A 14,368-nucleotide genomic window follows, 5' to 3' on the forward strand; every position below is an offset into this window, starting at 1 on the left:
ACCTCGGAATAAGGGATTTCTTTAAAAGACTTTTTTTTTCATATAAGATTTTATCCAACTTTTCAGATAGAGACATGAGAAAGAGATTGCCTTGATTGGGCTTTTGGTTATTATAGGCACTCTCTGCGTTTGACCACTTCGTGTTTATTTAGCCGGATGGGAAGGCAGCGCTTTCTTGTACGTGACGGGATGCAAATTCTTGAAGGCTCTCTTTAGTGACGGGTCCAAACAAAGATCTCATCTGCTCCTCTAGCCCTATCGGCGACTCGTGCACTTCGAGCCTTCTTAGTGACGGCGCAAGTTGCTGACTGCTGACTGCGTTGGTGGTATAGTGGTGAGCATAGCTGCCTTCCAAGCAGTTGGAGAGAGCAGTGCGCATGTCCTTTGGCTCGGGCTGACGTCGAAGCAGAACTCCCTCTGTGACCTGTGCCTCCACCCAAAACTTTTGGATGGAATAATTTCGGATGGACCCATCATTAGCTGAAGTCGCATAACACTTGCAACACTACCGGTAGCAGGGGTCATTGTTTGGACTCTTTTTTTTTTTTTTTTTTTTTTTTTAATTGCGCTTTAAACAAAAAGTATTGTGTCAATGCAACTGAACAACATTTATTAGGAACACAGTGCGTCAAAAAGCTACTGACTTCCGCCTGCGTTGGTGGTATAGTGGTGAGCATAGCTGCCTTCCAAGCAGTTGACCCGGGTTCGATTCCCGGCCAACGCATGTCCTTTGGCTCGGGCTGACGTCGAAGCAGAACTCCTTCTGTGACCTGCGACTCCAACCAAACATTTTGGATGGATCATTCGGAAGACGAAAAGAACCAGCTCTCCCCGTCGGGGAATCGAACCCCGGTCTTCCGCGTGACAGGCGGAGATACTGTCCACTATACTAACGAGGAGCCATGCATGCTGTCGTTTCTCCCGTTACTGACGGCACTGCACTGACATACCTAAACAATGCATGGCTTCTTCTGATGCAGACCCAGCCCTAGCACCGTAAAATTTCTGATGGACCCATCATTAGCTGAAGTCGCATAACACTTGGAACACTACCCGTAGCAGGGGTCATTGTTTGGACTCTTTTTTTTTTTTTTTTTTTTTAAATTGCGCTTTAAACAGAAAGTATTGCGTCAATGCAACTGAACAACATTAATTAGGAACACAGTGCGTCAAAAAGCAAAATGACAGTTAAAGGCATTTCGTTATTGAACTCTTTGATGACATCATTCAGCTAAGTTCAGTTTAAATAGTATCTGTGCAATAATTTGCAATCAAGTCAACGATATCGCTGTACATGAAGTGTCCCCAGCTCCGCCTGCCAGAAGCGACAGAGGGAAGAAACCAAAACTCGATCTGTGAAAGGATGGAGAAAAAACCCGGTGAGAAACCAGGCTCAGTCGGGGAGACAGTTCTCCCCTTGTCAGACGAAACAGGTAGATTAGCTCCAGGCTGCAGGAATGTCAGACTGTGCAGAAGAATCATCTGTTTCCTGTGGTCTTGTCCAGGTGGTCTTTACAGGGGATTTGTATCTGCGGCTCATCTAGTTGTCACGGTCTCCGCTGTGTTTCTGGGCCATAGAGGTCCTTTCTAGGTGTTGATCCACCATCTTCTCTGGATACGGACTGGATCCGGGTGACTGAAGCGGATACAGACTGGATCTGGTGGCTACGGTGACCTCCGAATAAGGGATTTCTTTAAAAGACTTTTTTTTTCATATAAGATTTTATCCAACTTTTCAGATAGAGGCATGAGAAAGAGATTGCCTTGATTGGGCTTTTGGTTATTGGTGGACCGAGAGGACTTTTTTGAGTTTTACTCCTCCCTTTTGGAGTAGGGGGGGGGGGGGGTGCTGACGAAACACATGTGGGCAGGCATTGTCACCCTTGATGACCCTTGGCGAGCGTAGTAGTTTAACAGAGGCAGCGCACAGGCCCGAGGGTTTGGAGACACAGCTCGAGTTTCTCTTCATTGTCGCATAAATCTTTCGCCTTTTACTAAAGATTTCCGTGGAGGGGAACTTTTGCGAGTGACCTGTATTTTTGGGTGCTCTGCTCACAGCAGAGCTACATCGAAATGTCAAGAGCAGAATCAGTTTGACCGTCCGGCAGCATGCTGCGAGAGGGCTTGCCACTGGTCATCGTCTGAATAGGCACTCTCTGCGTTTGACCACTTCGTGTTTATTTAGCCGGATGGGAAGGCAGCGCTTTCTTGTACGTGACGGGATGCAAATTCTTGAAGGCTCTCTTTAGTGACGGGTCCAAACAAAGATCTCATCTGCTCCTCTAGCCCTATCGGCGACTCGTGCACTTCGAGCCTTCTTAGTGACGGCGCAAGTTGCTGACTGCTGACTGCGTTGGTGGTATAGTGGTGAGCATAGCTGCCTTCCAAGCAGTTGACCCGGATTCGATTCCCGGCCAACGCATGTCCTTTGGCTCGGGCTGACGTCGAAGCAGAACTCCCTCTGTGACCTGTGCCTCCACCCAAAACTTTTGGATGGAATAATTTCGGATGGACCCATCATTAGCTGAAGTCGCATAACACTTGCAACACTACCCGTAGCAGGGGTCATTGTTTGGACTCTTTTTTTTTTTTTTTTTTTTTTTTTTTTTTTAATTGCGCTTTAAACAAAAAGTATTGTGTCAATGCAACTGAACAACATTTATTAGGAACACAGTGCGTCAAAAAGCAAAATGACAGTTAAAGGCATTTCGTTATTGAACTCTTTGATGACATCATTCAGCTAAGTTCAGTTTAAATAGTATCTGTGCAATAATTTGCAATCAAGTCAACGATATCGCTGTACATGAAGTGTCCCCAGCTCCGCCTGCCAGAAGCGACAGAGGCAAGAAACCAAAACTCGATCGGTGAAAGGATGGAGAAAAAACCCGGTGAGAAACCAGGCTCAATCGGGGAGACAGTTCTCCCCTTGTCAGACGAAACAGGTAGATCAGCTCCAGGCTGCAGGAATGTCAGACTGTGCAGAAGAATCATCTGTTTCCTGTGGTCTTGTCCAGGTGGTCTTTACAGGGGATTTGTATCTGCGGCTCATCTAGTTGTCACGGTCTCCGCTGTGTTTCTGGGCCATAGAGGTCCTTTCTAGGTGTTGATCCACCATCTTCTCTGGATACGGACTGGATCCGGGTGACTGAAGCGGATACAGACTGGATCTGGTGGCTACGGTGACCTCGGAATAAGGGATTTCTTTAAAAGACTTTTTTTTTCATATAAGATTTTATCCAACTTTTCAGATAGAGGCATGAGAAAGAGATTGCCTTGATTGGGCTTTTGGTTATTGGTGGACCGAGAGGACTTTTTTGAGTTTTACTCCTCCCTTTTGGAGTGGGGGGGGGGGGGGTGCTGACGAAACACATGTGGGCAGGCATTGTCACCCTTGATGACCCTTGGCGAGCGTAGTAGTTTAACAGAGGCAGCGCACAGGCCCGAGGGTTTGGAGACACAGCTCGAGTTTCTCTTCATTGTCGCATAAATCTTTCGCCTTTTACTAAAGATTTCCGTGGAGGGGAACTTTTGCGAGTGACCTGTATTTTTGGGTGCTCTGCTCACAGCAGAGCTACATCGAAATGTCAAGAGCAGAATCAGTTTGACCGTCCGGCAGCATGCTGCGAGAGGGCTTGCCACTGGTCATCGTCTGAATAGGCACTCTCTGTGTTTGACCACTTCGTGTTTATTTAGCCGGATGGGAAGGCAGCGCTTTCTTGTACGTGACGGGATGCAAATTCTTGAAGGCTCTCTTTAGTGACGGCTCCAAACAAAGATCTCATCTGCTCCTCTAGCCCTATCAGCGACTCGTGCACTTCGAGCCTTCTTAGTGACGGCGCAAGTTGCTGACTGCTGACTGCGTTGGTGGTATAGTGGTGAGCATAGCTGCCTTCCAAGCAGTTGACCCGGATTCGATTCCCGGCCAACGCATGTCCTTTGGCTCGGGCTGACGTCGAAGCAGAACTCCCTCTGTGACCTGTGCCTCCACCCAAAACTTTTGGATGGAATAATTTCGGATGGACCCATCATTAGCTGAAGTCGCATAACACTTGCAACACTACCCGTAGCAGGGGTCATTGTTTGGACTCTTTTTTTTTTTTTTTTTTTTTTTTTTTTAATTGCGCTTTAAACAAAAAGTATTGTGTCAATGCAACTGAACAACATTTATTAGGAACACAGTGCGTCAAAAAGCAAAATGACAGTTAAAGGCATTTTGTTATTGAACTCTTTGATGACATCATTCAGCTAAATTCAGTTTAAATAGTATCTGTGCAATAATTTGCAATCAAGTCAACGATATCGCTGTACATGAAGTGTCCCCAGCTCCGCCTGCCAGAAGCGACAGAGGCAAGAAACCAAAACTCGATCGGTGAAAGGATGGAGAAAAAACCCGGTGAGAAACCAGGCTCAGTCGGGGAGACAGTTCTCCCCTTGTCAGACGAAACAGGTAGATTAGCTCCAGGCTGCAGGAATGTCAGACTGTGCAGAAGAATCATCTGTTTCCTGTGGTCTTGTCCAGGTGGTCTTTACAGGGGATTTGTATCTGCGGCTCATCTAGTTGTCACGGTCTCCGCTGTGTTTCTGGGCCATAGAGGTCCTTTCTAGGTGTTGATCCACCATCTTCTCTGGATACGGACTGGATCCGGGTGACTGAAGCGGATACAGACTGGATCTGGTGGCTACGGTGACCTCGGAATAAGGGATTTCTTTAAAAGACTTTTTTTTTCATATAAGATTTTATCCAACTTTTCAGATAGAGACATGAGAAAGAGATTGCCTTGATTGGGCTTTTGGTTATTATAGGCACTCTCTGCGTTTGACCACTTCGTGTTTATTTAGCCGGATGGGAAGGCAGCGCTTTCTTGTACGTGACGGGATGCAAATTCTTGAAGGCTCTCTTTAGTGACGGGTCCAAACAAAGATCTCATCTGCTCCTCTAGCCCTATCGGCGACTCGTGCACTTCGAGCCTTCTTAGTGACGGCGCAAGTTGCTGACTGCTGACTGCGTTGGTGGTATAGTGGTGAGCATAGCTGCCTTCCAAGCAGTTGGAGAGAGCAGTGCGCATGTCCTTTGGCTCGGGCTGACGTCGAAGCAGAACTCCCTCTGTGACCTGTGCCTCCACCCAAAACTTTTGGATGGAATAATTTCGGATGGACCCATCATTAGCTGAAGTCGCATAACACTTGCAACACTACCGGTAGCAGGGGTCATTGTTTGGACTCTTTTTTTTTTTTTTTTTTTTTTTTAATTGCGCTTTAAACAAAAAGTATTGTGTCAATGCAACTGAACAACATTTATTAGGAACACAGTGCGTCAAAAAGCTACTGACTTCCGCCTGCGTTGGTGGTATAGTGGTGAGCATAGCTGCCTTCCAAGCAGTTGACCCGGGTTCGATTCCCGGCCAACGCATGTCCTTTGGCTCGGGCTGACGTCGAAGCAGAACTCCTTCTGTGACCTGCGACTCCAACCAAACATTTTGGATGGATCATTCGGAAGACGAAAAGAACCAGCTCTCCCCGTCGGGGAATCGAACCCCGGTCTTCCGCGTGACAGGCGGAGATACTGTCCACTATACTAACGAGGAGCCATGCATGCTGTCGTTTCTCCCGTTACTGACGGCACTGCACTGACATACCTAAACAATGCATGGCTTCTTCTGACGCAGACCCAGCCCTAGCACCGTAAAATTTCTGATGGACCCATCATTAGCTGAAGTCGCATAACACTTGGAACACTACCCGTAGCAGGGGTCATTGTTTGGACTCTTTTTTTTTTTTTTTTTTTTTTAAATTGCGCTTTAAACAGAAAGTATTGCGTCAATGCAACTGAACAACATTAATTAGGAACACAGTGCGTCAAAAAGCAAAATGACAGTTAAAGGCATTTCGTTATTGAACTCTTTGATGACATCATTCAGCTAAGTTCAGTTTAAATAGTATCTGTGCAATAATTTGCAATCAAGTCAACGATATCGCTGTACATGAAGTGTCCCCAGCTCCGCCTGCCAGAAGCGACAGAGGGAAGAAACCAAAACTCGATCTGTGAAAGGATGGAGAAAAAACCCGGTGAGAAACCAGGCTCAGTCGGGGAGACAGTTCTCCCCTTGTCAGACGAAACAGGTAGATTAGCTCCAGGCTGCAGGAATGTCAGACTGTGCAGAAGAATCATCTGTTTCCTGTGGTCTTGTCCAGGTGGTCTTTACAGGGGATTTGTATCTGCGGCTCATCTAGTTGTCACGGTCTCCGCTGTGTTTCTGGGCCATAGAGGTCCTTTCTAGGTGTTGATCCACCATCTTCTCTGGATACGGACTGGATCCGGGTGACTGAAGCGGATACAGACTGGATGTGGTGGCTACGGTGACCTCCGAATAAGGGATTTCTTTAAAAGACTTTTTTTTTCATATAAGATTTTATCCAACTTTTCAGATAGAGGCATGAGAAAGAGATTGCCTTGATTGGGCTTTTGGTTATTGGTGGACCGAGAGGACTTTTTTGAGTTTTACTCCTCCCTTTTGGAGTAGGGGGGGGGGGGGTGCTGACGAAACACATGTGGGCAGGCATTGTCACCCTTGATGACCCTTGGCGAGCGTAGTAGTTTAACAGAGGCAGCGCACAGGCCCGAGGGTTTGGAGACACAGCTCGAGTTTCTCTTCATTGTCGCATAAATCTTTCGCCTTTTACTAAAGATTTCCGTGGAGGGGAACTTTTGCGAGTGACCTGTATTTTTGGGTGCTCTGCTCACAGCAGAGCTACATCGAAATGTCAAGAGCAGAATCAGTTTGACCGTCCGGCAGCATGCTGCGAGAGGGCTTGCCACTGGTCATCGTCTGAATAGGCACTCTCTGCGTTTGACCACTTCGTGTTTATTTAGCCGGATGGGAAGGCAGCGCTTTCTTGTACGTGACGGGATGCAAATTCTTGAAGGCTCTCTTTAGTGACGGGTCCAAACAAAGATCTCATCTGCTCCTCTAGCCCTATCGGCGACTCGTGCACTTCGAGCCTTCTTAGTGACGGCGCAAGTTGCTAAATGCTGACTGCGTTGGTGGTATAGAGGTGAGCATAGCTGCCTTCCAAGCAGTTGACCCGGATTCGATTCCCGGCCAACGCATGTCCTTTGGCTCGGGCTGACGTCGAAGCAGAACTCCCTCTGTGACCTGTGCCTCCACCCAAAACTTTTGGATGGAATAATTTCGGATGGACCCATCATTAGCTGAAGTCGCATAACACTTGCAACATTACCCGTAGCAGGGGTCATTGTTTGGACTCTTTTTTTTTTTTTTTTTTTTTTTTTAATTGCGCTTTAAACAAAAAGTATTGTGTCAATGCAACTGAACAACATTTATTAGGAACACAGTGCGTCAAAAAGCAAAATGACAGTTAAAGGCATTTCGTTATTGAACTCTTTGATGACATCATTCAGCTAAGTTCAGTTTAAATAGTATCTGTGCAATAATTTGCAATCAAGTCAACGATATCGCTGTACATGAAGTGTCCCCAGCTCCGCCTGCCAGAAGCGACAGAGGCAAGAAACCAAAACGCGATCGGTGAAAGGATGGAGAAAAAAACCCGGTGAGAAACCAGGCTCAGTCGGGGAGACAGTTCTCCCCTTGTCAGACGAAACAGGTAGATTAGCTCCAGGCTGCAGGAATGTCAGACTGTGCAGAAGAATCATCTGTTTCCTGTGGTCTTGTCCAGGTGGTCTTTACAGGGGATTTGTATCTGCGGCTCATCTAGTTGTCACGGTCTCCGCTGTGTTTCTGGGCCATAGAGGTCCTTTCTAGGTGTTGATCCACCATCTTCTCTGGATACGGACTGGATCCGGGTGACTGAAGCGGATACAGACTGGATCTGGTGGCTACGGTGACCTCGGAATAAGGGATTTCTTTAAAAGACTTTTTTTTTCATATAAGATTTTATCCAACTTTTCAGATAGAGACATGAGAAAGAGATTGCCTTGATTGGGCTTTTGGTTATTATAGGCACTCTCTGCGTTTGACCACTTCGTGTTTATTTAGCCGGATGGGAAGGCAGCGCTTTCTTGTACGTGACGGGATGCAAATTCTTGAAGGCTCTCTTTAGTGACGGGTCCAAACAAAGATCTCATCTGCTCCTCTAGCCCTATCGGCGACTCGTGCACTTCGAGCCTTCTTAGTGACGGCGCAAGTTGCTGACTGCTGACTGCGTTGGTGGTATAGTGGTGAGCATAGCTGCCTTCCAAGCAGTTGGAGAGAGCAGTGCGCATGTCCTTTGGCTCGGGCTGACGTCGAAGCAGAACTCCCTCTGTGACCTGTGCCTCCACCCAAAACTTTTGGATGGAATAATTTCGGATGGACCCATCATTAGCTGAAGTCGCATAACACTTGCAACACTACCGGTAGCAGGGGTCATTGTTTGGACTCTTTTTTTTTTTTTTTTTTTTTTTTAATTGCGCTTTAAACAAAAAGTATTGTGTCAATGCAACTGAACAACATTTATTAGGAACACAGTGCGTCAAAAAGCTACTGACTTCCGCCTGCGTTGGTGGTATAGTGGTGAGCATAGCTGCCTTCCAAGCAGTTGACCCGGGTTCGATTCCCGGCCAACGCATGTCCTTTGGCTCGGGCTGACGTCGAAGCAGAACTCCTTCTGTGACCTGCGACTCCAACCAAACATTTTGGATGGATCATTCGGAAGACGAAAAGAACCAGCTCTCCCCGTCGGGGAATCGAACCCCGGTCTTCCGCGTGACAGGCGGAGATACTGTCCACTATACTAACGAGGAGCCATGCATGCTGTCGTTTCTCCCGTTACTGACGGCACTGCACTGACATACCTAAACAATGCATGGCTTCTTCTGACGCAGACCCAGCCCTAGCACCGTAAAATTTCTGATGGACCCATCATTAGCTGAAGTCGCATAACACTTGGAACACTACCCGTAGCAGGGGTCATTGTTTGGACTCTTTTTTTTTTTTTTTTTTTTTTAAATTGCGCTTTAAACAGAAAGTATTGCGTCAATGCAACTGAACAACATTAATTAGGAACACAGTGCGTCAAAAAGCAAAATGACAGTTAAAGGCATTTCGTTATTGAACTCTTTGATGACATCATTCAGCTAAGTTCAGTTTAAATAGTATCTGTGCAATAATTTGCAATCAAGTCAACGATATCGCTGTACATGAAGTGTCCCCAGCTCCGCCTGCCAGAAGCGACAGAGGGAAGAAACCAAAACTCGATCTGTGAAAGGATGGAGAAAAAACCCGGTGAGAAACCAGGCTCAGTCGGGGAGACAGTTCTCCCCTTGTCAGACGAAACAGGTAGATTAGCTCCAGGCTGCAGGAATGTCAGACTGTGCAGAAGAATCATCTGTTTCCTGTGGTCTTGTCCAGGTGGTCTTTACAGGGGATTTGTATCTGCGGCTCATCTAGTTGTCACGGTCTCCGCTGTGTTTCTGGGCCATAGAGGTCCTTTCTAGGTGTTGATCCACCATCTTCTCTGGATACGGACTGGATCCGGGTGACTGAAGCGGATACAGACTGGATCTGGTGGCTACGGTGACCTCCGAATAAGGGATTTCTTTAAAAGACTTTTTTTTTCATATAAGATTTTATCCAACTTTTCAGATAGAGGCATGAGAAAGAGATTGCCTTGATTGGGCTTTTGGTTATTGGTGGACCGAGAGGACTTTTTTGAGTTTTACTCCTCCCTTTTGGAGTAGGGGGGGGGGGGGGTGCTGACGAAACACATGTGGGCAGGCATTGTCACCCTTGATGACCCTTGGCGAGCGTAGTAGTTTAACAGAGGCAGCGCACAGGCCCGAGGGTTTGGAGACACAGCTCGAGTTTCTCTTCATTGTCGCATAAATCTTTCGCCTTTTACTAAAGATTTCCGTGGAGGGGAACTTTTGCGAGTGACCTGTATTTTTGGGTGCTCTGCTCACAGCAGAGCTACATCGAAATGTCAAGAGCAGAATCAGTTTGACCGTCCGGCAGCATGCTGCGAGAGGGCTTGCCACTGGTCATCGTCTGAATAGGCACTCTCTGCGTTTGACCACTTCGTGTTTATTTAGCCGGATGGGAAGGCAGCGCTTTCTTGTACGTGACGGGATGCAAATTCTTGAAGGCTCTCTTTAGTGACGGGTCCAAACAAAGATCTCATCTGCTCCTCTAGCCCTATCGGCGACTCGTGCACTTCGAGCCTTCTTAGTGACGGCGCAAGTTGCTAAATGCTGACTGCGTTGGTGGTATAGAGGTGAGCATAGCTGCCTTCCAAGCAGTTGACCCGGATTCGATTCCCGGCCAACGCATGTCCTTTGGCTCGGGCTGACGTCGAAGCAGAACTCCCTCTGTGACCTGTGCCTCCACCCAAAACTTTTGGATGGAATAATTTCGGATGGACCCATCATTAGCTGAAGTCGCATAACACTTGCAACATTACCCGTAGCAGGGGTCATTGTTTGGACTCTTTTTTTTTTTTTTTTTTTTTTTTTAATTGCGCTTTAAACAAAAAGTATTGTGTCAATGCAACTGAACAACATTTATTAGGAACACAGTGCGTCAAAAAGCAAAATGACAGTTAAAGGCATTTCGTTATTGAACTCTTTGATGACATCATTCAGCTAAGTTCAGTTTAAATAGTATCTGTGCAATAATTTGCAATCAAGTCAACGATATCGCTGTACATGAAGTGTCCCCAGCTCCGCCTGCCAGAAGCGACAGAGGCAAGAAACCAAAACTCGATCGGTGAAAGGATGGAGAAAAAACCCGGTGAGAAACCAGGCTCAGTCGGGGAGACAGTTCTCCCCTTGTCAGACGAAACAGGTAGATTAGCTCCAGGCTGCAGGAATGTCAGACTGTGCAGAAGAATCATCTGTTTCCTGTGGTCTTGTCCAGGTGGTCTTTACAGGGGATTTGTATCTGCGGCTCATCTAGTTGTCACGGTCTCCGCTGTGTTTCTGGGCCATAGAGGTCCTTTCTAGGTGTTGATCCACCATCTTCTCTGGATACGGACTGGATCCGGGTGACTGAAGCGGATACAGACTGGATCTGGTGGCTACGGTGACCTCGGAATAAGGGATTTCTTTAAAAGACTTTTTTTTTCATATAAGATTTTATCCAACTTTTCAGATAGAGACATGAGAAAGAGATTGCCTTGATTGGGCTTTTGGTTATTATAGGCACTCTCTGCGTTTGACCACTTCGTGTTTATTTAGCCGGATGGGAAGGCAGCGCTTTCTTGTACGTGACGGGATGCAAATTCTTGAAGGCTCTCTTTAGTGACGGGTCCAAACAAAGATCTCATCTGCTCCTCTAGCCCTATCGGCGACTCGTGCACTTCGAGCCTTCTTAGTGACGGCGCAAGTTGCTGACTGCTGACTGCGTTGGTGGTATAGTGGTGAGCATAGCTGCCTTCCAAGCAGTTGGAGAGAGCAGTGCGCATGTCCTTTGGCTCGGGCTGACGTCGAAGCAGAACTCCCTCTGTGACCTGTGCCTCCACCCAAAACTTTTGGATGGAATAATTTCGGATGGACCCATCATTAGCTGAAGTCGCATAACACTTGCAACACTACCGGTAGCAGGGGTCATTGTTTGGACTCTTTTTTTTTTTTTTTTTTTTTTTTTAATTGCGCTTTAAACAAAAAGTATTGTGTCAATGCAACTGAACAACATTTATTAGGAACACAGTGCGTCAAAAAGCTACTGACTTCCGCCTGCGTTGGTGGTATAGTGGTGAGCATAGCTGCCTTCCAAGCAGTTGACCCGGGTTCGATTCCCGGCCAACGCATGTCCTTTGGCTCGGGCTGACGTCGAAGCAGAACTCCTTCTGTGACCTGCGACTCCAACCAAACATTTTGGATGGATCATTCGGAAGACGAAAAGAACCAGCTCTCCCCGTCGGGGAATCGAACCCCGGTCTTCCGCGTGACAGGCGGAGATACTGTCCACTATACTAACGAGGAGCCATGCATGCTGTCGTTTCTCCCGTTACTGACGGCACTGCACTGACATACCTAAACAATGCATGGCTTCTTCTGACGCAGACCCAGCCCTAGCACCGTAAAATTTCTGATGGACCCATCATTAGCTGAAGTCGCATAACACTTGGAACACTACCCGTAGCAGGGGTCATTGTTTGGACTCTTTTTTTTTTTTTTTTTTTTTTAAATTGCGCTTTAAACAGAAAGTATTGCGTCAATGCAACTGAACAACATTAATTAGGAACACAGTGCGTCAAAAAGCAAAATGACAGTTAAAGGCATTTCGTTATTGAACTCTTTGATGACATCATTCAGCTAAGTTCAGTTTAAATAGTATCTGTGCAATAATTTGCAATCAAGTCAACGATATCGCTGTACATGAAGTGTCCCCAGCTCCGCCTGCCAGAAGCGACAGAGGGAAGAAACCAAAACTCGATCTGTGAAAGGATGGAGAAAAAACCCGGTGAGAAACCAGGCTCAGTCGGGGAGACAGTTCTCCCCTTGTCAGACGAAACAGGTAGATTAGCTCCAGGCTGCAGGAATGTCAGACTGTGCAGAAGAATCATCTGTTTCCTGTGGTCTTGTCCAGGTGGTCTTTACAGGGGATTTGTATCTGCGGCTCATCTAGTTGTCACGGTCTCCGCTGTGTTTCTGGGCCATAGAGGTCCTTTCTAGGTGTTGATCCACCATCTTCTCTGGATACGGACTGGATCCGGGTGACTGAAGCGGATACAGACTGGATCTGGTGGCTACGGTGACCTCCGAATAAGGGATTTCTTTAAAAGACTTTTTTTTTCATATAAGATTTTATCCAACTTTTCAGATAGAGGCATGAGAAAGAGATTGCCTTGATTGGGCTTTTGGTTATTGGTGGACCGAGAGGACTTTTTTGAGTTTTACTCCTCCCTTTTGGAGTAGGGGGGGGGGGGGGGTGCTGACGAAACACATGTGGGCAGGCATTGTCACCCTTGATGACCCTTGGCGAGCGTAGTAGTTTAACAGAGGCAGCGCACAGGCCCGAGGGTTTGGAGACACAGCTCGAGTTTCTCTTCATTGTCGCATAAATCTTTCGCCTTTTACTAAAGATTTCCGTGGAGGGGAACTTTTGCGAGTGACCTGTATTTTTGGGTGCTCTGCTCACAGCAGAGCTACATCGAAATGTCAAGAGCAGAATCAGTTTGACCGTCCGGCAGCATGCTGCGAGAGGGCTTGCCACTGGTCATCGTCTGAATAGGCACTCTCTGCGTTTGACCACTTCGTGTTTATTTAGCCGGATGGGAAGGCAGCGCTTTCTTGTACGTGACGGGATGCAAATTCTTGAAGGCTCTCTTTAGTGACGGGTCCAAACAAAGATCTCATCTGCTCCTCTAGCCCTATCGGCGACTCGTGCACTTCGAGCCTTCTTAGTGACGGCGCAAGTTGCTAAATGCTGACTGCGTTGGTGGTATAGAGGTGAGCATAGCTGCCTTCCAAGCAGTTGACCCGGATTCGATTCCCGGCCAACGCATGTCCTTTGGCTCGGGCTGACGTCGAAGCAGAACTCCCTCTGTGACCTGTGCCTCCACCCAAAACTTTTGGATGGAATAATTTCGGATGGACCCATCATTAGCTGAAGTCGCATAACACTTGCAACATTACCCGTAGCAGGGGTCATTGTTTGGACTCTTTTTTTTTTTTTTTTTTTTTTTTTAATTGCGCTTTAAACAAAAAGTATTGTGTCAATGCAACTGAACAACATTTATTAGGAACACAGTGCGTCAAAAAGCAAAATGACAGTTAAAGGCATTTCGTTATTGAACTCTTTGATGACATCATTCAGCTAAGTTCAGTTTAAATAGTATCTGTGCAATAATTTGCAATCAAGTCAACGATATCGCTGTACATGAAGTGTCCCCAGCTCCGCCTGCCAGAAGCGACAGAGGCAAGAAACCAAAACTCGATCGGTGAAAGGATGGAGAAAAAACCCGGTGAGAAACCAGGCTCAGTCGGGGAGACAGTTCTCCCCTTGTCAGACGAAACAGGTAGATTAGCTCCAGGCTGCAGGAATGTCAGACTGTGCAGAAGAATCATCTGTTTCCTGTGGTCTTGTCCAGGTGGTCTTTACAGGGGATTTGTATCTGCGGCTCATCTAGTTGTCACGGTCTCCGCTGTGTTTCTGGGCCATAGAGGTCCTTTCTAGGTGTTGATCCACCATCTTCTCTGGATACGGACTGGATCCGGGTGACTGAAGCGGATACAGACTGGATCTGGTGGCTACGGTGACCTCGGAATAAGGGATTTCTTTAAAAGACTTTTTTTTTCATATAAGATTTTATCCAACTTTTCAGATAGAGACATGAGAAAGAGATTGCCTTGATTGGGCTTTTGGTTATTATAGGCACTCTCTGCGTTTGACCACTTCGTGTTTATTTA

General features: G+C 46.8%; 9 non-coding genes across 9 annotated transcripts; 5 read left to right on the top strand and 4 right to left on the bottom strand.

The window, feature by feature from the left end:
* Positions 1-827: 827 nt before the first annotated feature.
* trnad-guc (transfer RNA aspartic acid (anticodon GUC)) lies at positions 828-899 on the bottom strand. The gene has a single exon. It is a non-coding gene; the product is annotated as a tRNA-Asp (tRNA).
* Positions 900-1,950: 1,051 nt separating this feature from the next.
* On the top strand, positions 1,951-2,065 carry LOC127980595 (U5 spliceosomal RNA). Its single transcript, XR_008159611.1, has one exon. It is a non-coding gene; the product is annotated as a U5 spliceosomal RNA (small nuclear RNA).
* A 1,393-nt stretch (positions 2,066-3,458) lies between these two features.
* Positions 3,459-3,573, top strand: LOC127980596 (U5 spliceosomal RNA). The gene has a single exon (XR_008159612.1). It is a non-coding gene; the product is annotated as a U5 spliceosomal RNA (small nuclear RNA).
* Positions 3,574-5,513: 1,940 nt separating this feature from the next.
* On the bottom strand, positions 5,514-5,585 carry trnad-guc (transfer RNA aspartic acid (anticodon GUC)). Its single transcript has one exon. It is a non-coding gene; the product is annotated as a tRNA-Asp (tRNA).
* A 1,051-nt stretch (positions 5,586-6,636) lies between these two features.
* On the top strand, positions 6,637-6,751 carry LOC127980598 (U5 spliceosomal RNA). Its single transcript, XR_008159614.1, has one exon. It is a non-coding gene; the product is annotated as a U5 spliceosomal RNA (small nuclear RNA).
* Positions 6,752-8,689: 1,938 nt separating this feature from the next.
* Positions 8,690-8,761, bottom strand: trnad-guc (transfer RNA aspartic acid (anticodon GUC)). Its single transcript has one exon. It is a non-coding gene; the product is annotated as a tRNA-Asp (tRNA).
* Positions 8,762-9,813: 1,052 nt separating this feature from the next.
* On the top strand, positions 9,814-9,928 carry LOC127980599 (U5 spliceosomal RNA). Its single transcript, XR_008159615.1, has one exon. It is a non-coding gene; the product is annotated as a U5 spliceosomal RNA (small nuclear RNA).
* A 1,938-nt stretch (positions 9,929-11,866) lies between these two features.
* Positions 11,867-11,938, bottom strand: trnad-guc (transfer RNA aspartic acid (anticodon GUC)). Its single transcript has one exon. It is a non-coding gene; the product is annotated as a tRNA-Asp (tRNA).
* A 1,053-nt stretch (positions 11,939-12,991) lies between these two features.
* LOC127980600 (U5 spliceosomal RNA) lies at positions 12,992-13,106 on the top strand. The gene has a single exon (XR_008159616.1). It is a non-coding gene; the product is annotated as a U5 spliceosomal RNA (small nuclear RNA).
* The last annotated feature ends 1,262 nt before the right edge of the window (positions 13,107-14,368 follow it).

The sequence above is a fragment of the Carassius gibelio genome, chromosome B19, assembly GCF_023724105.1.
Source record: "Carassius gibelio isolate Cgi1373 ecotype wild population from Czech Republic chromosome B19, carGib1.2-hapl.c, whole genome shotgun sequence".
Taxonomy (NCBI): domain Eukaryota; kingdom Metazoa; phylum Chordata; class Actinopteri; order Cypriniformes; family Cyprinidae; genus Carassius; species Carassius gibelio.